Source organism: Lynx rufus, unplaced genomic scaffold (assembly GCF_022079265.1).
Source record: "Lynx rufus isolate CCGP_SWC_20201006 ecotype Redwood Valley unplaced genomic scaffold, mLynRuf1.p SCAF_27, whole genome shotgun sequence".
NCBI classification, from domain to species: Eukaryota; Metazoa; Chordata; class Mammalia; order Carnivora; family Felidae; genus Lynx; species Lynx rufus.
Window position 1 is genome coordinate 67,344 of NW_025814842.1, and position 22,485 is coordinate 89,828.

Below are 22,485 nucleotides of genomic sequence, written 5' to 3' on the forward strand. Positions count from 1 at the left end.
ACAGTGTGGAAAATGCTACTGTGTCCATACACAAGAATGGGACGTTCCAGGCCCTCGGGGGGAGCCGTGGCAAGAGCCGTGGATCCCGCAGGCATCCCTCTCTCCCTGAACAAAATGAGGAAAACCAAAGGAGTAGATAATACTGACAAGAGACTTCTGCAGGGCCAGCAGTGAAGGAAACATTCCTGTGCAATCAGGGCGCAGGGGGAAACCAGGCCTATTTCCAGGCCTGATGCTTGGCATTTGTGCAACACGGGGTTTTGTATTAGTGCCCGCACGCTGGAGCCTGGAGCCCCCTGACGTTTGCTACCCCACCGCTCCAACATGTGCTGGAGCCCCTGCCCACGTGGACGGTTGTCTGGGGTGGCCTTGCTCTCAAGGGGTCCCTGGGACAGTGTGCGCTGGTGCGTCCCACCTCGGAGGGGCAATTGGGGTGCCACCTCATTGTGTCAGAAAAACAGCAGGATCTATGTGGCCTCCTCTGCTTTGCAATTGTGAAAACGAGTCCCAGAGCAAGAAAGGGGCTATCCAAGGTCACAGAGGGGCCTCGCTCAGGTCAGTACTGCAGGCCCCACTGTCAATGTGTTTTCATTTTTTTTTTTCTCTAAATACACATTTTTGGGCACCTGAGTGGCTCAGTCAGTTAAGTATCCGACTTCGGCTCAGGTCATCATCTCACAGTATGTGAGTTCGAGCCCTGCGTCGAGCTCTGTGCTGACAGCTCAGAGCCTGGAGCCTGCTTCAGGTTCTGTGTCTCCCTCTCTCTCTGCCCCTCCCCTACTCATGCTCTGTCCCTCTCTCTCTTTCTCTCTCTCTCTCTGTCTCAAAATTTTTTTAACGTTTATCTATTTTTGAGACAGAGAGAGACAGAGCGTGAACAGGGGAGGGGCAGAGAGAGAGGGAGACACAGAATCTGAAGCAGGCTCCAGGCTCTGAGCTGTCAGCACAGAGCCCGACGCGGGGCTCGAACCCACGGACCGTGAGATGATGACCTGAGCCAAAGTCGGACGCTCAACCGACTGAGCCACCCAGGTGCCCCCATTAAAAATGTTTTAATAAAATAAATAAATACACGTTTTTACTGAGGTGTGGCTTACATACACAAAAGCTTTATAAAGTGAAAACACGTGTGTACTTTGTACTCGGATCCAGAAATAAAAAAGATCCCATGCACTTACAAACATCCACTTGCAGGCCCGCAGAATCTCGGCAGCTACACACCCGTGCTGATACTTAGTACTGTCAGTCTTTCCATTTCAGGCACTGGGTTCACTACGTATGGGTATTATAGAACAGAGATGACCTGGAACGACACGGGGGTAGGGGCACCAATTCCCCACACAGTTGGAAATCCATGTGTAACTTCTGACGCCTCAGAAACTTAACTACTCATACCTTACAATTGACCAGAAGCTTTACTGATAACATAAAACAGTTGATTACCGCATATGTTGTATGTTACACGTATTACATACTGTATTCTTACAGTAAAGTAAGCTAGAGAAGAAATGTTACTAAGAAATCATAAGGAAGAAGTGCATTTAAAGTACTGTACTGTATTTATTGAAGAAAAAAAAAAACCCTTGTATAAGTGACCCATGCAGTTCAAACCCATGTTACTCAAGGATCACCTGTAGTTTTACTTCTCCTTTCCTAATGCACGACAAATGCTCAACTTATCAGTGATTAGGTTTCCCTATATTCTCACATATGCACTGAGGCTACAACTTTCCCTCTAGTTCCAGCCTTACCTGCATCTCTGTGCTGGGGTCTGCCTGGGAGAACTGCAGAGGGTGGCAGAAGACCACTGGCCAGTGAGCCTGGGCCTCGATCTGGCCAGAAAGTGCACATCCCTCATCCTCATTCCACCACTAGAAGTGCAGGTGTCTGTCCAGTGAGACTTCTGTCAGGAGGAGATTCCCCCAGGCTGGCTGTCTCCTGGGAGCCCAGGGACCCCTCAAGTTGGGCCACCATCAAGGGACACATCCCAACACCGCCGCTTGCCCTGTGAGTCCAAGGAAGGGGAAACAACCTTGTTGTGAGGCCCAGGGCTCCAGCCAGTCCTTGCTCCCAGATGGGTCAGAAAATACCACTAAAGAGAGCTGCTGAGGGGCTGGGCCTGCTAGACACATCCGTCAGTCCACCCTTGGCTGCGAAACGCAGGTCACAGCCCAGCTCCCTGGCCTCTCATGGTCCAGGCTAATTAGATCAATTACAGGGGCACCTGGGGCACCAGAGCAGGTTGTGCCAAATGGTTGGGGTGAGTGGGGTAACCCTGGACCCCTCTCACTGTCTATCCTTTAGGAAGCAACCAACGGGTAGCTGTGTTTTTTACGGGCAGTGACAAAACTCCAGCCCAGAGCCCTTCACCTGCTCTGCACTGAGTGGCCAGAGGCCAAGCAAGGGCCCCACACATGCCTGGTGCCTACTCTGTTATTAGAACTGACATTAGGCTGCTCTTACAGTCAGCTAACACTTCAGAGTGAGTTCCCTCCGTGCCAGCCTCTGCTCTGGGAGTTTCTACATGTTGTAGTTGCTTCTTAAAAGGCCTATGAAGTAGTAAGTATTGTTATTACAACAATTGCAGAGTTGGGGAAACTGAGGCATGGAGAGAGTGACTAACTGCTGGGTTCTGAACTCCTACAGCCTGACCCCAGGCCCACAGGCACCGGCCCTGCTGTGGAAGCCCAGATCATTTGGGGCTGCTTCTCTTGCACCTGAATCCTCCTCTGAGCCCCCCACCCCACACACGCTGGGCCCAGAGACCCCGAGAAGCAGCATCTCACAGCCGCCAGAGAATGGGTTCATGTCCTTGCAAATCAGGCTTCGATTATAATCCTTGTCGGGAGCTTCGGGTGTTGGAGAGAAACGGAGCTTGACAACTAGCTTCTCATTACAGAAGCTCCCCGTCTCCAGTTCCTGGCAAATGACAGGCTGGCGCAGGCAGGGCCCAAGACAAGCCAGGCTGGAGACGCAGACGCTAATCAGGGTGGACACGCCCAGTGACAGAGACCTGTCCACAGCACCTGTCACCATGGCCCTGCATTGGCTGCTCCTGATTGTTCACTGTTGGCAGCTGTGCCTGGGGCTTCCTCCCAGAGCCTGGGCCTGCACTGGGGCTGCTCCCTTCCACAGAGGGATGGGGTCCACTCAGGACAGGAGAGTCACGGTGGGAGTCTGGGGGAGAGTGCCGTCCTTCCAGAGGGCGGCCGTATGCGGAAGGAGCAGCATGGAGGGTGGGGAGCATGTGGTCCAGCCTGGGGAACGCAACACTCCCTGAGAGCCCCAGCTGCAGCCCAGAGGCCATGGGAGGCATGGGAGCCACGTCCTTGGAAGGCTCACTTCCTTTCGTGCTCGGCCCTGGGAGTGTGCCCAGCTTGGGGGGCTTGTGAGAGTCCAACCGCCACCAGACTCTGAGTCTGAGCGGATCCTGGGGGTTTCCCAAGGGAAGGCCCAGCCATAAGTAAGCCTGGGAGGGGCCCCCGTCGCCCTGCTTCCTGAAGTTGCTCTAGCCCCTCCCCCTCCTCCATCCTCCTGTCTCTGTGCGTGCGGAATCTCATACCAAGTCCGCCTGCTGGCCCGAACCTCCCCGACTTTCACATCTCTGCGTACTTGTTTGACCGGGAAAACGTTTGCTACGCTAGTCTGTAAACTTACTTCCGTGAACAGCATGCTGTAGACAGATTCCACTGTTGTCGAACATTCTTCACAAACACGGCTCCTAGTGATGAAACAGACATTCACCACATGATTGCGTCAGGACGCACCTCCTTGCTAGTAGGCACTCACCTGGTTTCCAGCGTGTCACGATAATGAAGTGAACCTCTTCCTGCACGCAGCTTGGGTGGGGACTCTAGCTACTGTCTTGGGATAGATTCCTGAAGTAGAACTGCTGGGCCAAAGAGCACGTCTGTTTACTCCAAGGCTGCAGGTGTGTGCGTGCATGTGTGCATGCTCACACATACGTGTGTGCGTGTGCCCACGTGTGCTCATGCACATGTGTGCGCACACACTTGTGTGCTCGTGTGTGCGCACGCGTGCATGTGTGTGTGCGTGTGTTTACGCGGGTGCGGGTGACAATCTCAAACCTATGCAAAGGTTGCAAATGCGGTGCAAGGATTTTTGTCTGACTGCTCTAAAAATAAGCTGCTGACTGGAAGGCTCCATCACCCCCAAAATCTTTCCACAAACGAGGACGCTGTGCTACATCAGGGCGGCACAACCATCACAATCAAACCAGGAAAGGGACACGATGCTTTGTTAATCCTGTGACACTGCACTAACCTAATCCTGGGCTGCATCCAAGTTTCACCATTTGTCCCCATGCTGTCACCAGAGAAAGAAGGTCCAGCTTCGAGCTGTGTGCTGGCTTCTTTACCCTCTTTCTTCTCAGTCGGGAGAAGCTCTTAGTCTCGTCTGGACTCTCACGATCTTGGCGCATTTGAAGAACACAGGTCAGTTACTTTGTGGAGCATCTGTCCGTTTGGGTTTGTCTGATGTCTCGTCATGATTAGATGCACCTCTAGCAGGAATGCCGCACAAGGAACTGTCCTATCACACATCAGGTGGCAATTTGTCCACTTACGGATGATGTTCCTGTCTGTCACCTGACTACCCCCGTGTCCCCTAGTCTTCTCCACTTATTTTCTTTTCAGTTAATAAGAATTTTGAGAGAGGGGCACCTGGGTGGCTCAGTCAGTTGACCATCCGACTCTTGATTTCAACTCAGGTCATGATCTCACGGTTCGTGAGCATGAGCCCTGCGCTGGCCTCTGTACTAACAGTACGGAGCCTGCTTGGGATTCTCTCTCCTCTTCTGCGCCCCCCCCCCCCCAATGCGTGCTCCCTCTCTCTCTCAAAATAAATAAACTTAAAAAAAAAAGAATTTTGAGAGGAGGAACTTTGAGTCTATTTCAATGTTCCATTTCTCATGGAATTTTGAACTTATTTGTGCATTTCTTTACATCAGTTTAATGTGTGGTTTCTAGTATATGCAATCCGTCCCTAATTTTACTTATTCTCATGCTGCAATTGTCCTAGAGTTGGCAGGTGGGACCCTCCATTCTGGCTTCTGTGGTGTCTGATGTGTTGCCACCATTCTGGAAGCATTTCCTGTCTCGCACAGTCTGATGTTTCCTGCTCATCTTTCCCTGCTCCAGCACCAAAATGAGCTGTCGGCCCAAAAAGTCCTCATTTCTTTTAGTGAAAGGGGTACTCAGGCCAATCTCTCAGGGTGCTGTGTGCAGAGTGCCAGGTTGCCCCTACTTGCGGGCTCCCCGGTGGATGCTGCCTCCTCCAAGGAAGCTCTGAGTGATGACCCATCATGCTGGCCTCATCCTGCCCTTGCCCCTGGGCTCATTCCCTGAAAAGAATGGCCCTGAAATCTTTAGGAAGGGACTGAACAGTGAAAGGGAAGGAGAAAAAGAGGAGCCGTGTCAACATCTTTCATTAATTAAGGCTGAAGAAAGTCTGTATTTTCCTACCACCAATACCACCACGAGAACTTGAAATGACTCATTACCAACACTGCATACAATCCTCTTAAAGTCAGTGGGGCGCCTGGGCGGCTCAGTCGGTTGAGCGTCCGACTTCGGCTCAGGTCACGATCTCGCGGTCCGTGAGTTCAAGCCCCGCCTCGGGCTCTGTGCTGACAGCTCGGAGCCTGGAGCCTGTTTCGGATTCTGTGTCTCCCTCTCTCTGACCCTCCCCCGTTCATGCTCTGTCTCTCTCTGTCTCAAAAATAAATAAACGTTAAAAAAAATAAAAATTAAAAAAAATAAAGTCAGTAACAATTTCCTATCTAAGTCTGATGTGATCAGTAACGATGCTAAACATTTTTCCGTGTTTACTATTATCATTTTTGTGTTTGTCTTTCATGTCTTTTGCCTTTTGATAATCATTTCTAAGAAATTCTTACATACTAGGGGAGCATGCCTATACATTTTTTATAATTAAATTACCTTCCTAATTTTTCCTTATTTTCGTCTTAATTTATAATTTCAATGTCAATTCAAATCTGTTTTTTGTGTGCTCACTTACATTTTCTTCTTAAAAATGACATTTTCATCTTAAAGTGGATAAAACTTAGAGTTTTCTACTTAGAGTAGAGTCCTGTTTTGTCTTGTCTTCTTGTTCTTTTGTGGCTTTATTTTGAAATCAAATCTGCCTAGAATTTAGTACATTCTAAGTACATTCTAAGATCTACTTTTAGTGTATGTAATTTATTTCTTGGTCCCATATGATTGACTGAATAACTTTTCTTCATTGATTATGATGATCCTGTTAACATTTAGTAGATTGTTACATGAACACATAAAATTATTGCATAAATTCTGATTCTATCCAGAGTGATCTATGATCTTCCATTGATACAAATGAGGGCTCCTGCAGGCGCACTACCTTTTGTGGCTGAGTGTAGCTTGGACTACAGCTGGAGGTCTGATAAGTAATCTCTGACCTCAAGAGAGACCTCTTCTCTTAAAGTGCTTGTGGTTCTTCACATTCACTTCTTCTCCAGGTGAGCTTGAATCACATTAGCAGGCTTCAAAGATCGAGATATAATTTTGTCGTGACTCATACGACATCTTTAAAACCCAGGAGAATTAACGCATATGCTATTCAGTCTTTGCCTTCCGGTGATGGTGTCTCTTTCGCTCGCTGTTTTAATAACCTCAGTGAGATAGTGAGCATTTTCCACATTAAGCCACTGTCTTTCTGGATAAGTTAATTCCTAGGTACTTACCACTGAGATCAGGCCTCAGTTTGTCCCTATCACATTTTCCAAATCACCCCTGACTTTCTTTGGAAACATGCTCATTTCATACATCTTGTTGCCATTGTCCTTACTACAAAATACTATGCATTTCCCACCTCCCCCCACCGCCCTGGCTCTATACCCCAGACACATTTGCTCAGGTCTGCAGTGGCCAGCCATGTAGCCAGCTCCCTGCATCTGGAAGGAGAGGTCCTGATGGGAAGGGCCCACCATGGTGGCCTTGGGGAAGAACCCCCCCAGAAGACGCCCAGGCAGCCCTGCCCTCTGATGTGCCCAGAGCCAGCAGGGACCCTCTTCTGCCAAACCCACACCCACACACCCACCCGCAGTCCCTGTGCTCTTTGCTCATGGAAATACCTCCGTGGTCTGTGATTACTCACCCACGTTCCCAACTTCCTGCGCTGTAGGCAACTTGTGTCTCTTCCTTTTTACTTCATTTGTTCTTTACATATTTTTTAACCTTCCAGCGTCCCTGTGAGAAGGAAGGGCAGCGAACAACACTGAACACCACCAGCTCATGACCATCATAGCCTGCCGTCTCTTACAGGGGAGCCTTAGAAACCGAGACCCTCCCCACACTCACTTAAGGAGCAAATACGCAGTACGAGATGAAGACCTATAGCACACACACCTCCCTCCCATCTTTTCACGAAAGACCGCGCTCAGTGGCGGTCAGAGCGACACTGCATGACGGTCACCTCTCGCTCATCTCTCAGGATAACAGAGGCCCGCGCTCCCACTGTCAGCCTGTGGTCAGGGGATCGTATGCCCCTCCTTGCACAGGGGGCAGACTAGGCAGAGACCTGGCTTCCGAGGTCCCGGGGCCCTTTGGCCCTCCTATGACCCCTGGTGATCTGCATCTGGGCGGCTTCCCGAAAACCCATCTCGTGGTCGAGTGTATCTGGTCTCCAGCAATTGTTTCCTGAAGATGTGGATTACAGAATGGAGGGACCTTTGGTGAAATCTGCATTGTGCATTTTCCCGCAAGGACATCTCCAAAGACATTTTAAAAATACATGTGGAAAAAAATCAGGTTTTCAAAAATAGTAAACGTTACAAACTAAGCTGCACATTTATTTCCTCTTTTCTGTATAAAACAGAACACGCGTGGTTATTTTTAGCTCCTGGAGCTCCACCGGGAACGTGGAGCATTAGTATGTGCCAGTGTATACACAGAGAAGTCCTTGTTTTGTCAGCCGCTCAAGCCCTGTAAGGGCACGTGTCTTCCTAAAGGATGCATGGAAGCAAACCACTGTCCTCCCTTACGCTGATGCTGGTCTGAGTGTGAATGGGCTGAGGCGGGAAGGAGATGGGTGGGTGCTGTGGACACAGATCATTTACTCGGCAGACAGTCCCCGCTTCCTGCCCGAGGGGCTCTGGGACTGAGGAGTCAGTGGGAGGGAAGCAAGACAGACAGGGTCCTGCGCTGGAGGCACTCCGTCTGGTGGAGGGAGGAATGCCATTCTCTCAACCCTCTTGGGGTCTCTGGCCTGGGCCTGAAACTTAGCAGGAGAAAGCACACAAGTTTATTTTACATAAGTTTTTCATCGCATGGGAGGGAGCCCTCATAAGGAGAACGAAGACCCAGGGTTGGCAAAAACGAGAGGTTTCATGCTAGTGTGAACAGAAAGGGACAGTGGGGAAGTATCCAAAATACCTGGATAGGAGTTATTTCAACAAGAATTCTCTCGGCCTGGGCTCCCGTCCCCTTGGCAAGACCACTTCCTTCCCCATGGTGCAGGGACAGCAACTTCACCCTGGTCTGTGTCCTGCTCTCAGGAAGAAAGGGGGAGATACGGACGTTCTTCTTGTACCTGTTTTTCAAGTGCCTTTTGCTCAAATCATCTTATGCCAAAGTGGGGTGGCCGTCTTGGGGTGGCGTGTTCGGCCACCGTTTACGGTGAACAAGTAGGAAGACGAGTGACACTTTGCACCGTGCTGTGTTCTGGCTGAAAGACACGTAAGGGAAGCCCTTCCAAACCTGCTCCAGACAGACTCCAGGCAAAGGCTGGGGGTGGGGGCTGTAAAGGACGTTTGTTTTCAAAGTCAGGAGTCCTACTCAAATAAAAAAAAAAAAACACCACACGGCAACATGGCACATACTTTGTTTAACTTGTGAGGAACACGTAAGATATTACAACCAGTTCAAGGCAGAGTTCAGACACATTCGTATACAGGCAATCAGAAATCCTGAAATAAATCTACAAATAGATGTCAGTATCAACAGGGCAATTGCATTCCAAAGGACAAAATTTAGTTGCATTTCTATGGGCAATAATTAGTTGCATTATTGTAAGTTTCCTACAGTTTAAAAGCTGTAAAATAGCTCAAGGCAATAAAAGGCACAGGCCCGAACTGAATCACAAAACCTAGAGGGGGAACGACAATAATTTTTTTGTTTTCCTATCTTAATGTTTCACGTTTTTTTCTAATAGGGCAAACATTCAGTTCTGTCTCAGCATGGCTAGGCCTCTGCATGAGGTGATACGGTGTCTTTCAGAAAACTGAGCCAGAGACCAGTGCACTGGGAATGGGGTGAGGGCTGCAATCCCAGGGAAGGAGTAAGAGGCAGGAGCAGGAGTGTCAGTGGGAAGAAAGGGGAATAAATACAGAGTGATGCCCTTTGGTTTTGCTGTTGGTGGGTTTTTTTGTTTTTGTTTTTCTTTTTGGCTTGCCACAGATTATAAAGGAAACAGCAAGACGATGGCTCACTGAGTTATCTTCGGGGAGACTTTAGGGAACCACTGCCTCTCTAGACCTTCTAGAGAAAAGGCAAGCAATTTATCTGCCAGTCTCTTCAGGTTGGTCAAGACCCTTCCAAGCATCTACTGGCCTTTGCCCAAAGCAGGAGCTGTGACCACCGGGGAAGTCATCACAGTGGAGGCAGGCTTCTCGAACCACAAAGAGGTCCACCTGCACACACTCTGGCTGGTCCATGTGAGGTGGAGCGGATGGGGTAGACGGAAGGGGTGGGGTCGATGGGGCCAGTGAGGCAGGTGGGGCGGATGGACGCGATGAGGGAGCTTGGCGCACGGCGAGGGCAAATACAGGCTGGCATCACCCCCACCCCCCTCCCCGGTGGAATATGTGTGATATTCCTCGGACACTCCTGGCTGCCCAAGAACAAAGGAAAGGGGTTTAAGTGCTTGCCATGGTGATGTGGGAAACTGCAGCAAATTAAAAATTAAATTTCCTTACTGCCTACAGCCCATTGACAAGTCCTTGAGACCGGCAGAACGACCTCCCTCTGGGAGCTCAGCTGCCTCGATGATGACACTTTGCTGGGGCCAAAACAGAACCCTAGCTTAACATTATCCCAACCTCAAGGTTCCTGTAAGTCTACTTCCTTTATCTCAACTGCCCCAAGATACATGCTGGCAATCACACTCCAAACTTACGGCCCCCCGATAAACATCTGGGGGGGGGGGGGTCTCATGACCGAGGTTTTACTAAATGGTAATAAATGGTGTTTCCCTAGGAACAGCTAACCCCTCAAGGTCCCGGAAACCTTGTTTCCAAAATTCCTTAGAGACTTACTCTAGCCCTGACCCCCTCCCAACCTACGGGTAAAGAATGAGCTACCTGTCACGACCCCAGAGCAGCTCTTCCCGCCATGGGTCCTGTCCACATACTTTAATAAAATGACCTTTTTGCATCAAAGATATCCTCAAGAATTCCTTCTTGGCTGTTGGCCCCAGACCCTATGAACCCATCACCCGAAAACATCATCAGGAGGGATGAGACAAGTGGGACAGATGGAGAAGATGGAAAGAACGGAATGGGCGGGCCACATGGAAGGGCATTCCTGCAGGCAGAGGTCATTTTACTTCTGTCACCATGTTCTACTTGCCTGCTAACAGTACCTGGGCAAAGTCTGAGCTTCTGTGGCATCTAAAGGAAGGAAAACACTCCCCAACCCGATCATCCCTGCCCAGCTTGCCAGAGGCCAACACCAAAGCACACGTGGCCCAGGGGCCCAGTGGCCCAGTCTGGGCTCTGGTGAGGACACGTGGATGCCAAGGAGGACTGCTGTCCACAGACAGCTGGGAGCTCTGTCTGGACTCTGCCCTGTGGCCTTCTCCTTGTGTTACGTTCGCCTGTATCCCTTTGCTGTAATAAACCACGGCCGGGGGGCATCTGGGTGGCTCAGTCGGTCAAGCGTCCGACTTCAGCTCAGGTCATGATCCTGCGGTCCGTGAGTTCGAGCCCCGCGTCGGGCTCTGTGCTGACAGCTCAGAGCCTGGAGCCTGCTTCGGATTCTGTGTCTCCCTCTCTCTCTGACCCTCCCCCGTTCATGCTCTGTCTCTCTCTGTCTCAAAAATAAATAAACGTTAAAAAAAACTAATAAATTAAAAAAAATAAACCATGGCCCTGAGTACATCAGCTCTCACTGAGCTCTGAGAGTCCTACTGGGGCATCCCCCACTTGCAGTCTGTTCCCTCGAACCCTGCAATAATGTTAGCTCTACGTGCATGAGAGCACTTGAGAGCCCGGAAAACTATCTGGAAAAATGCTGAAAGTAGATACCTCTGGGGTGCAGCACGTACATGTGTGTTCTCATCAGTCTGTATGTGTATGCACAGCACCTGTAACACACCCATCTCTGCTCTGCCACTCACATGATTGCGGGCTCAGCGGGCTCATCACTTCAGTGAAAAGCAGTAGACCACTTCTCACTGTGAGCTTCACCAGGACACTTAGGTTTGCACCCAAGCACGTTTATGCCGCTTGTCCACACTCTCCCTACTGCTGAGCTCGTTTATTATTATGGAAACCAGCTTCTGGCTAGTGCTAATGAAAGAAAGTGGTTTCTATGAAAACCAGGATAAACTTGACTTGGAAAATCAAGATAAGGGCAAGTTGAAGTTCTTTTAAAAATTGATCTTGAATTAGGTATAGACAAGATAACTATTAAACAGAAAATAATTTTTGAATATTTGGAAGAATTCTGGTCTTAGACTGCCTTACAAATACACTCGATTTCTCAGTCCACTTTAGAAAAACACTGAAACCACACATCTTAGGAAGACAAATTAAGGATGCGGTTTATACTAAAAATGGAGACTAAGAATCCAGTTGTGAGACAAGTGCTCACTCAGACTCTTCAGCCCCATACAGAAACATCCAGAGTTGTGACAGGAGCCAGAAGTGGCCACATTAGGAAGGCGGTTAGGGGTGTGGTGGCCTCTGGGCGGGATAATGACCAGGAAGGAAGCAGGGGGCTTTCTGGAGCCGTGACATTGTCATGCATCTTGTCTGACTTTCCACATTTGTCACAACTTACCAACATGTGCAGTTAAAACCTGAAGGTTTCACTATATGAAAAGTAGATCTCAATAAAATTGTTAAAAATTAATGCACACATAGCTACAAATCTTAAGTTAAAATATATGTAGCCTGTATCTCCTTCCTGTCTATTACCTATTTTCACAGCTCTTATATTTAAATGACAGATCATGTTGGCTTCACAGAACTGTTTCTTCTAGCCATATATGAAAGGCCCACACTAATATCATCTTCAATGGGGAAAAACTGAGAGCTTTCTCCCTGAAATTAGGAACACGACAGGGTTGGCCACCCTCACCACTGTTGTTTAACATAGAGTTGGAAGTCCTAGCTATAGCAATCAGACAACAAAATGAAATAAAAGGCATTCAAATTGTCAAAGAGATCAAACTTTCACTTTTCACAGATGACATGATACTCTACATGGAAAACCCAAGAGGCTCCACCAAAAAACTGCTAGAACTGATATAGAAATTCAGCAAAGTCGCAGGATATAAAATCAACGTATAGAAACTGGTTGCATTTCTATACACCAGGGATGAAGCAACAGAAAGAGAAAGAATCGATCCCATTCACAATTGCACCAAGAACCATAAAATACCTAGGAATAAACCTAACCAAAGACGTAAAAGATCTGTATGCTGAAAACTATAGGAAGTTTATGAAAGAAATTGAAGACAACACAAAGAAATGAAAAAACATTCCGTGCTCATGGACTGGAAGAACAAATATTGTTAAAATGTCGGTACTACCCAAAGCAATCTACACATTCAATGCAATCCTTATCAAAAGAACACCAGCATTCTTTGCAGAACTAGAACAAACAATCCTGAAATTTGTTTGAAACCACAAAAGACCCTGCATAGCCAAAGAAATGGTGAAAAAGAAAAACAAAGCAGGAGGCATCGTAATCCCAGACTTTAGCCTTTACTACAAAGCTATAACCATCAAGACAGTATGGTATTGGCACAAAAAACAGACACCTATACCAATGGAATAGAATAGAGAACCCAGAATTGGACCTACAAATGTATGGCCAATTAATCTTTGACAAAACAGGAAAGAGTATCCAATGGGAAAAAGACAGTCTCTTTAGCAAATGGTGCTGGGAGAACTGGACAGCAACATGCAGAAGAATGAGGGGCACCTGGGTGGCTCAGTCAGTTAAGCGGCTGACTTCAGCTCAGGTCACGATCTCACAGTTCGTGAGTTCGAGCCCCGCGTCGGGCTCTGTGCTGACAGCTCAGAGCCTGGAGCCTGGAGCCTGCTTCGGATCTGGGTCTCCCTCTCTCTCTGCCCCTCTCCCACTTGCACTCTGCCTCTGTCTCTCTCTCTCTCTCTCAAAAATAAATAAACATTGAAATAAATAAATAAATAAATAAGATGCAGAAGAATGAAACTGGACCACTTTCTTACACCATACACAAAAATAAATGCAAAATGGATAAAAGACCTAAATGTGAGACAGGAAGCCACCAAAATCCTAGAGGAGAAAAGAGGCAACAATCTCTTTGACCTCGGCCATAGCAACTTCTTACTCAACACGTCTCCAAAGGCGGGGAAGTAAAAACAAAAATGAACTACAGGGACCTCATCAAGATAAAAAGCTTCTGCACAGCGAACGAATCAATCAGCAAAACTAAAAGGCAACCGACGGAATGGGAGAAGATATTTGCAAATGACATATCAGATAAAGGGTCAGTATCCAAAATCTTATCAAACTCAACACCCAAAACACAAATAATCCAGTGAAGAAATGGGCAGAAGACATGAAGAGACACTTTTCCAAAGAAGACATCCAGGTGGCCAACCGACACATGAAAAAATGCTCAACATCACTCGTCATCAGGGAAACACAAATCAAAACCACACTGAGATACCACCTCACACCTGTCAGAGCGGCTCACGTTAACAACTCAGCAAACAACAGATGCTGGCGAGGATGCAGACAAAGAGGATGTCTTTTGCACTGCTGGTGGGAATGCAAACTGGTGCAGCCGCTCTGGAAAAGTGTGGAGGTTCCTCCAAAAAATAAAAACAGAACTACCCTACGACCCAGCAGTTGCACTATTAGGAATTTATTCAAAGGATACAGGAGTGCTGATTCGAAGGGGGACGTGCACCCCAATGTTTATAGCAGCACTATCAACAATAGCCAAATTATGGAAAAAGCCCAAGTGTCCGTCGACTGATGAATGGATAAAGAGGATGTGAGTTATAAAGTGGAATACTACTCAGTAATGAAAAAGGATTGAAATCTTGCCATTTGCAACAACATGGATGGAACTGGAGGGTATTATTCTAAGTGAAATAAGTCAGTCAGAGAAAGGCAGATATCATGTTTTCACTCACATGTGGAATTTGAGAAACATAACAGAAGACCATAGGGGAAGGGAAGGGGAAAAAATAGTTACAAACGGAGAGGGAGGGAGGCAAACCATAAGAGACCCTTAAATACAGAGAACAAACTGAGGGTTGAGGGAGTAGAGAGGTGGGGGAGAGGGGAAATGGGTGATGGGCATTGAGGAGGGCACTTGTTGGGATGAGCACTGGGTGTTGTATGTAAGCGATGAATCACGGGAATCTACTCCCAAAGCCAAGGGCCCACTGTATACATTGTACGTAGCTAACTTGACCATAAATCATATACATTTTTTAAAAAGTGCTACTTCTGTTACTTTCACAATGAAAGAATAAGTGTATTTTAAATAAAATAAAATTTAATAATTTTCATCATTGTCAGGGGTAGGATCAGGATCCTGTATGAAAGGGAAATACCATCCACCTTGGACTAAGAATTTTTCCAGTGAGAGATTTAAGTGAGGTTGAGGGAACACAAATGTCCTGGAGAGTTGCCTAAAATACAGAAAATGTTCCATCTTTTAGATTCCTAAGCAGAGGGCAGAAACTCACCCCAACTCTCCTTTCATGATGGGTGACTGGTGCCCAGGACCCAGGAGGGGAGCCTGCGTGGCCACAGCTCTCTAACAGGCCAACTGGGGCCATGACAGGACTCCTGGAAGGCACCCAGGTGGGCTTCCTTGTTGGGCAGAGGGCTGCCAGTGTTAGCAGTGGTGAAGACGTGCTGAATATAAATGTGACAACGTTTCTAAACATTGTTGGAAGAGACAATTTCACCCTCGCACGCGCTGCAATCGGACATGTGGCCTCTGACTGCAGGAATGACCACAGAAGCAAACGAGCCTGCGAGGCCCCCTCCCTCTCCTCTACATCGGCCTCAGCGTTCACTTCTCATCCTTCCCTCAGAAACAAGTCCCCAGGCCCCCGGCGGGCTGCAGAGACCCAATACCAGGCTGACCGTGATGGTGTTGACTTCTGGAGGGAGTCCTGCACACGGGACAGTCAGTGCCTTCTCTGCAAGCCCAGGTGCGATACACGGGGCAAAGTCCCTTTGCCAGTGAGGCAATGAGGCCAGGGGCAGATGGCTGTGGCTCTGGAGGCTGGACTGGCCCTCCTGGGCCGGGGACCCTGGTACATCTCCGGTGGGGACACTGCACTACACCTGGGTCCACAGTGGCCCAGCTGACTCGCATTTACAGGCAGCAGTGGATGGAGCCCAGGCCAGTGTTCTGGGCGGTTCCAGGCAATGCTGCAGCACGGGTCATTTCCCACCCTGCACCTCCCAGAGAGGGGACCTCTAGCCATTGAGATTCTTCTGCCCATTCCAGAGTTTAGACACTACTGGGGGGCCCGGGAGATCCGATGGGACAGACTCACTCTTGTTAGGACTTAAGGTAGGAAAAGCCCTGAAGTAGGCTCCCTAGGAGAGAGAGACTGATTTCCTGACCTCAGCCTGGGAGTCCAGCGCTACCTGTGGGGCTGATTCTGGCCTCACCCCAGGACCCAGGAGGTGCCTAAAGTGAATGTAGAGAAGCCTTCACCAAATCCCAGTGAAGGAGGATGCTTCACTGATTGGTGGGATAAAGGAGTGAATTGCTGAGAGGCGCTGGGTGCAGGCCCTCTATGGGTGGGGGTCACTTGTGCTGGTGCAGGACCCCCCACACACCCCCACCAAAGTCAGGGCTCAGCACAGATTCAGCAGAGACTCAGCACAGACCCAGCACGAAGCAAGCACGGACCCAGCACGGACCCAGCAGGGACCCAGCATAGACCCAGCACGGACCCAGCACAGACTCAGCACGGACCCAGCACGGACCCAGCACAGCTGTGCCTGGCCTCTCTGATGCCAGGCTCAGCTTGGAGGCTGCAATCTACTCCCTCCGCAGCTGCTCTGGGGCCAGGCGCCCGCTGCATTAATCCGTGCACTTCCAAGATCCCAGGGTCCGAGACCAGGGAAGGCAAGGAGGTGAGCGTATGGCGATGTCTGGAGATAGCAAGTCCAATGGTGCCACAGAGGGGACACCCTTGGACAGCTCGGGGAGCACAAGTTTGGGCCACTTTTACGGGTGGTGTGGCCACTGTAAGACACTCTCTTACAGTACCTGCAGGAACACTCCTTCCAAAGGAACAAGTCATACACAGTGGACACTGAGGAGTGGCAGCTACTCCCTCTTACTCGGCCCTTTTCAGTGTTGACATCACCAGGATTACAGCCTTTTCAGAGGGATCTCTGTCTGGTTTTCAAATTGCTGGTGATCACTTTGTATTAAAGGTAATCTTCCATTTGGGGAGAAGACTCAGAATATGTATGAAGGCTCGGGCAGAACGTTGAGAACACGCCCTGTGCATCTGCATGGCTGGAGCAGGGGCTCGTGGCCTGACTCCGGACACGTCCAGACAAGTCTAACTGCTGTGGGCAGCGCTCGGCTTCATACCAGAGAAGTGGGCCCCTCCAGAGGGAGGAGGAATGTGTAGGGTTGTGGTTTTTTCCTAGCATTCCTGAGTCTAGACATGGGATAAGAACTTGGGAGGATTCTCAGCGTGGGGAAAGAGAGCTAAGGGCACGTGATATGAGCACAGCGTGTGCAGAAATGTGGGCAGCAGGGATGGGCAGGGATGGGAAAGTCTGTACGGCCATGCACCTGGGCCTTTGTGGATCCTCTCAGCCATCGCTGCCCCTGAAAAGGCCAAGAAGCCACACTTATGCGTGATTCCTGTGTCCTCGCACAGTGGAAGCCTTTTACGCCAGAAGAAACTGAAGAAAGTCTTTTCAGCTTGGTGGCCTCACGTCAGGGAGGACAACTCTGGGTCCAGGGGAGCATCCCCACTGGGCACGACCACTGGCGACCAGCATCCTGGTGGCCTATGTCCTGTGCCTGTTCCAGCTTCTTTTCCCAGACGCTTCAGGGCCCCCGTCTCGTACGGGAGAAACGCCCAAATCAGAGGGCAGGGGGACCGCAGGACGAGGGGACCTGCCATCTGCCCACAGAAAATGCCACAAACCAACATGCAGTTTTACATGTGACTTACACAACCCCGCGTGCCAAACGGCCCCACAGTGAGTCTTTCTTCACCTAGATGCCCTGACCCAGGCTACAGGAGGTCAGCTGGTTTCTTTCCAAAACATCCTAGGTGCACACTACGGCATTCTTCCATGTATTTTAAGGTCTAGGTGTCCCCCCACACCCCATTTTTGTTGATCTGTGGTGTACTCTGCTTAGGGAATTCCCTCCTTAAGCTCCCAGAGGGACCTGGGGCTCCCTGGGATGCCGGGGTCCTACCTACACTGCAGGCTGCTGGTGTATACCGTCCAAGCAGGCCCGCAGGTCCAGGGCAACAAGGGGAGGAGCTGGTACTCCCTTTCCTCACGAAGGCAGGGCTGCGACTGAGTCAAAGGGAGACCAGCACCTCAGCCTCCCAGAGAAGAGCGGACTGCCATGCCCCTGCACCCACACTCCCAAACAAGCACAGCTCTCAGATGGGACTAGTCCCTGGCTGGCCTGACCCGGCTCCACATGACCCTTCAAACAACCACAGAGAAGCCAAAGAGGCCCAGGATGAACTAAAACCCAAGTGGGGAGGAAACCTGAAGACATCCGCGACCGTCCACGACACAAAGCTGGCCTGTACCTCCTACGCTTCCTGTTCGTGACATCGTGCCACACCAGCCATTTGACGCCAGGTCCCCTCCTCAGGCCTCCCCCTGAGCGAACGGAAACCGCTCCCAATCTTCGTTTCTCCGTGTACTGGTCTGCCCCTGTCCCTAAATACAAGCTACAAGAGGCTGAGGACTAAGCCTGTCTTACCCTGAGGCCACCAGGTAGAGCCGGACAGTGTGTGCCACCAAGGGGGTGCTTTGCCCACCAGGCCTGGTGCCCAAAGGGGCACACCTGCCGGAGTGGGCACACAGCTTCTGGCCATCTCCCCAGCGAGGCCTTCTTCCATCAGCACAAAGGGTCTGTATGAGCTACAGGTGGCCCTGTGGCCTCCTCAAGCACACAGGACCCACCCCAGTCACCACTCCCAGTGTGTGCAGATCCCCATCACTGTCACGTGGGGGTGAGGCCGCTCCTGGGAGCTGCCCCTCATCTCCTCCCCTTGACCAGCCACCCTTCATCATTTCTCACCCATGAACCTCACACACGTGTTAAGATGCAGGCCTCCCGAACAGCACCTAACAGATGAGGAGTCTCCCCAGTTGTCGTTGTCAGGTATGACCTGCCCACACGTTTCTGGCATGTTTCAAGCACGTTCTGAGCACGTTTCAAGCACAAGGTAACCAGGGTGACTCCAACAGGCTGAAATAAAACATAGTGGACGCATCAGCAAGTGTGGCTAACTATGGTAAGTGCTGGAATTTCCAAAGCCTTTTAAAAGTATTCAGAAAAAAACTGGAAGCATCCCATTGTCAACCTCTCCACATCCCTAAGAGGTACTGGAATTCATAACTGGATACCACTACTTTAAGATAATGGATAAAAGTAGAAACCTCTGGGGGCACCTGGGTGGCTCAGTGGGTTCGGTGTCTGACTCTTGGTTTTGGCTCAGGTCATGATCTCACGGTTTCGTGAGTTCGAGCCCTGCATCAGGCTCTATGCTGGTGGTGCAGAGCCTGCTTGGGATTTTCTCTCTCTCCCTCTCTCTCTCTGCCCCTCTCCCCCTCACACCGTCTGTCTCTCTCAAATATCAACTAAAAAAAAAAATTTTTTTTAAAGTAGGAACCTCTGACTTAAAAACATACGTATTTTTCTCCAGGTTTATGAAAACTTTCACACACACATAAAAGATGTTTTATAATGTACAGGGATGCATGGTTGGCTCGGTCGGTTAAGCATCTGACTCTTGATTTCGGCTCAGATCACGGTCTCACAGTTCGTGGGATTGAGCCCCATGTCAGACTCTGTGCTGCTGGCCCAGAGCCTGCTTGGGATTCTCTCTCTCTCTTGCTCTCTGCTCCTGCACCACTCACGCTTTCTCCAATCAATCAACATTAAAAAAAAAGAAAAGACTGATAATGTACAGACATATAGGGGTACTCCATTACTATTACTAAGTACCATTACTAATGGTATTATTATCAGTACCTTCACTACATTAACACTTTGGTTCATCACGTAATTCTATTTTTTCCATCCTTCTATGCATCTATCATCAGTCTTTTTTTGCCAGCTACCGCTTCACCCAGTGTTGCTCAACAGCAAACACATGCCGAGTGACGAAACCACCAACCGGTACGTGCTGTGTGATTCCACTTACACAACATTATGGAAAGCGAGGCCAGACACTTGGTTCTGGGACCTGCTGAGAGCAGAAGCTGTACCATAGTTGTATTATTAACCTAGCCTCCCATCCCATTCTTTTCTTGTGTTTCCCTAAGCCCTGTGCATGACTCATCATTAACTTTGCCCTTCCCACTTTATCCCTTGTTTGCACATTGATTATAAGAATCTGATGGAAAACAGATGATAACATTTTTCTTAAAACTATCTGATGTACCAGGCAGATCCCGATGGCGCCTCACTGTCCAGAAGAATGCATACCTTCAGTGGTTTCAAGACTACCCTCAACTTTCAAGAAGCCCATAAACTTCCCTTCACATACTCGCATTCCTAACCAATCACATATAAACTGTCCCTAGATTCAACAAGGCAAGGCAGCTTTGGGAATGACCCCCTGCCTCCTCGTTGGGCTGCCCTTCTGATAATAAAGCTTTCTGTGCTTCAAGAACTATGTCAATCATTGGCTTACCACGCATCAGGTGCCTCAACAAAAGGACAAATCTCTATAGGGACAGAAAGAGGACGGGGCGCCTGGGGGGCTCAGTTGGTTGAGCGTCCAACTTCGGCTCAGGTCATGATCTCATGGTTCGTGGGTTCAAGCCCCACGTCGGGCTCTGTGCAGACTGCCTGGAGCCTGGAGCCCGCTTCAGATTCTGTGTCTCCCTCTCTCTCTGCCTCTCCACCACTCACGCTCTGTCTCTCTCTCAAAAATAAAAGGAAAGAAAGAGAGAGACAGAGAGAGAGAGAGAGAGAAAGAAAGAAAGAAAGAAAGAAAGAAAGAAAGAAAGAAAGAAAGAAAGAAAGAAAGAGGAAGGGAGGGAAGGAAGGAGGGAGGGGATCTGAGGTGCTTGGGACTGGGGTACGAGGGCCTGGTTGGAAAGGAGCACATGGCAACATCTCTGGTGATGGAGAGGTTCCACGTGTCGAATACGGTCATGGTTACACGAGTGCTCACATTTGCCTAATTTTGTCAAAATGTACATCTAAAGTGGCTGCATTTTATGTAAGTTACACCTCAAAGAGTTGATTTTTAAAAGGAAGTAAATGCTGCTTTGGACTCAATACCTCTTCATTATGTGACTCCTCTCTTCCTCTCGCCTGCACACCACCCACCAAGTCACAACTTGGCTTTGTGTCGACAGTCCCGGAGCACTGTCTCGACAACATCAACACCCTCTTCGTTCTCTCTAGGTGCCTGCCTTGCTGCTCTCTCCTGTACTGAACAAGACAGAAACTTCAGAAAACAGTACATTCATTTATTCATTCATTAAGCTGGTCAGGCAGCAAGTATTTATTGCGTCTGTCAGCTCCGAGCCCTGTATTAAGAGAAGCTGGAAGTACAAATGACAAAGTCCACCCTGTACTTTAGAAGAGGTAAAGAGACCCAAAGTGAAATCAGCACAGTACTGCTATCAGTAACCGGTTGTGCAAGGGCCAAGTTCTGGAGCACAGCACGCCCACGCAACCGGGATCCTCGTCTTCTCCACTGTCAGGAAAGGCTACCAAGACACGATATCTGAGGTAGGTCTCCAAAGACACAGTGCAGACGGAGGAACGAGGGAGCGTCCGAAAGGGCATCAGACAGACGATAAATTACGAGATGGGAAAATGGACGAAACAGCATGGCAGTCAGGGGGAGCACAGCAGTTCAGCAAACCTGGAATGCAGGGAGCAGGGCAGAGGCTCCCGGCAGGCAGAGAAGGGAGAGAGCGGGGGAGGAGGGGCAGCAAAACCAGTCCATCAAGTAGGAGCTTAGGCTGGAGGGAAACAAATGTATTAAGGTACAGATAATTTACACAAACACCCTATACACACATACACGTGACTTTGTTCACAGGTGCTGTCTCTGATAGTACCAACTCCCATCACCCAATTCTTTTTATAGACATTATGGTAATAAAAAGTACAATTTTAGTACTTTAAAACCAGCCATTCACACACTTGAACAGGTTTATCTGCCAACCTGACAACTCCACTTACTCCTGAAGAGACAAAAATGGAGAAGGAAAGTGACCAAAGGATTTTTGGGTTCATCCAGAATACCAACTCTTCACTGGGGGGTAGGGGGCGGCAGGGAATCAGAATGGCCAAGGAGAGTTACACGAGATTTGTAAAGGCAGTGGTTTGATAATACATGGGTATAATTATAAAAAGATTAAGAAAGTACTATTTAAAACCCTAATGTACGCTCATGATCGAAAAATACCAGAAAACATACAGTGCTCTTCATTTCCATGTAAGACATTATTTTTCTCAGCCAAGTTCCTTTTAAGGAACATTAATGAAAATCACGTTCTTTCATAGCACACACGAAACACGAAATGCCCACTAATGGATGAGGAGCAATGCTGCCTCTTTTCCTTTCTTTAAACACAGACAGTTGACAACAGTCAGGCAGTATGTCCGGGCCACAGGGACTCGGGCGCGCCGTCTTACTCCCTATTCTCTGCAGTCCTGGGAAGGCTCGGTCCCCCGGCGGCGGGGACACGGACAAAGCGGCGCAAGAGAGGGGCGCGGAGGCAGACCCGGGCGCTCGCAGCCGGGGTAGGGGGAGGACAGAGCGGCCACCAGCGGACGGCGGGGCTCTCCCTCCCGAGGACACCGAGGGGCACCACGCCGCCCGGGAAGCGGGTCGTGGCTAGCGACTGGAGGTGCCACGTTCACGGGGGCGGGGAGGGGACGAGGGGAAGGTGACAGGAGAGGAAGGGAGCTGGACGGACGGGACGGGAGGCACCTTCTCGCGAGGTCATAGGGCGGGGACGCGGATGGGGGCCGGGGGCTTCC

The 22,485-nt window shown here is 49.5% G+C and overlaps 1 long non-coding RNA gene across 3 annotated transcripts in view; it reads right to left on the reverse strand.

The window, feature by feature from the left end:
* The window catches only part of LOC124519298 (uncharacterized), a 46,116-nt gene extending 24,867 nt beyond the window's left edge, over positions 1 to 21,249 (reverse strand). For 2 of the 3 annotated variants that reach the window (XR_006964078.1, XR_006964077.1), the window contains exons 1-4: positions 7,156 to 9,853; positions 3,658 to 3,721; positions 1,752 to 2,005; positions 1,179 to 1,303 (exon numbers count right to left, since the gene is read on the reverse strand). This is a non-coding gene — a long non-coding RNA (uncharacterized LOC124519298). Of the gene's footprint in view, positions 1 to 1,178; positions 1,304 to 1,751; positions 2,006 to 3,657; positions 3,722 to 7,155; positions 9,854 to 20,766 lie in introns of those variants that run through there. The other variant, XR_006964079.1, reaches the window with a different exon arrangement.
* Positions 21,250 to 22,485: the final 1,236 nt, after the last annotated feature.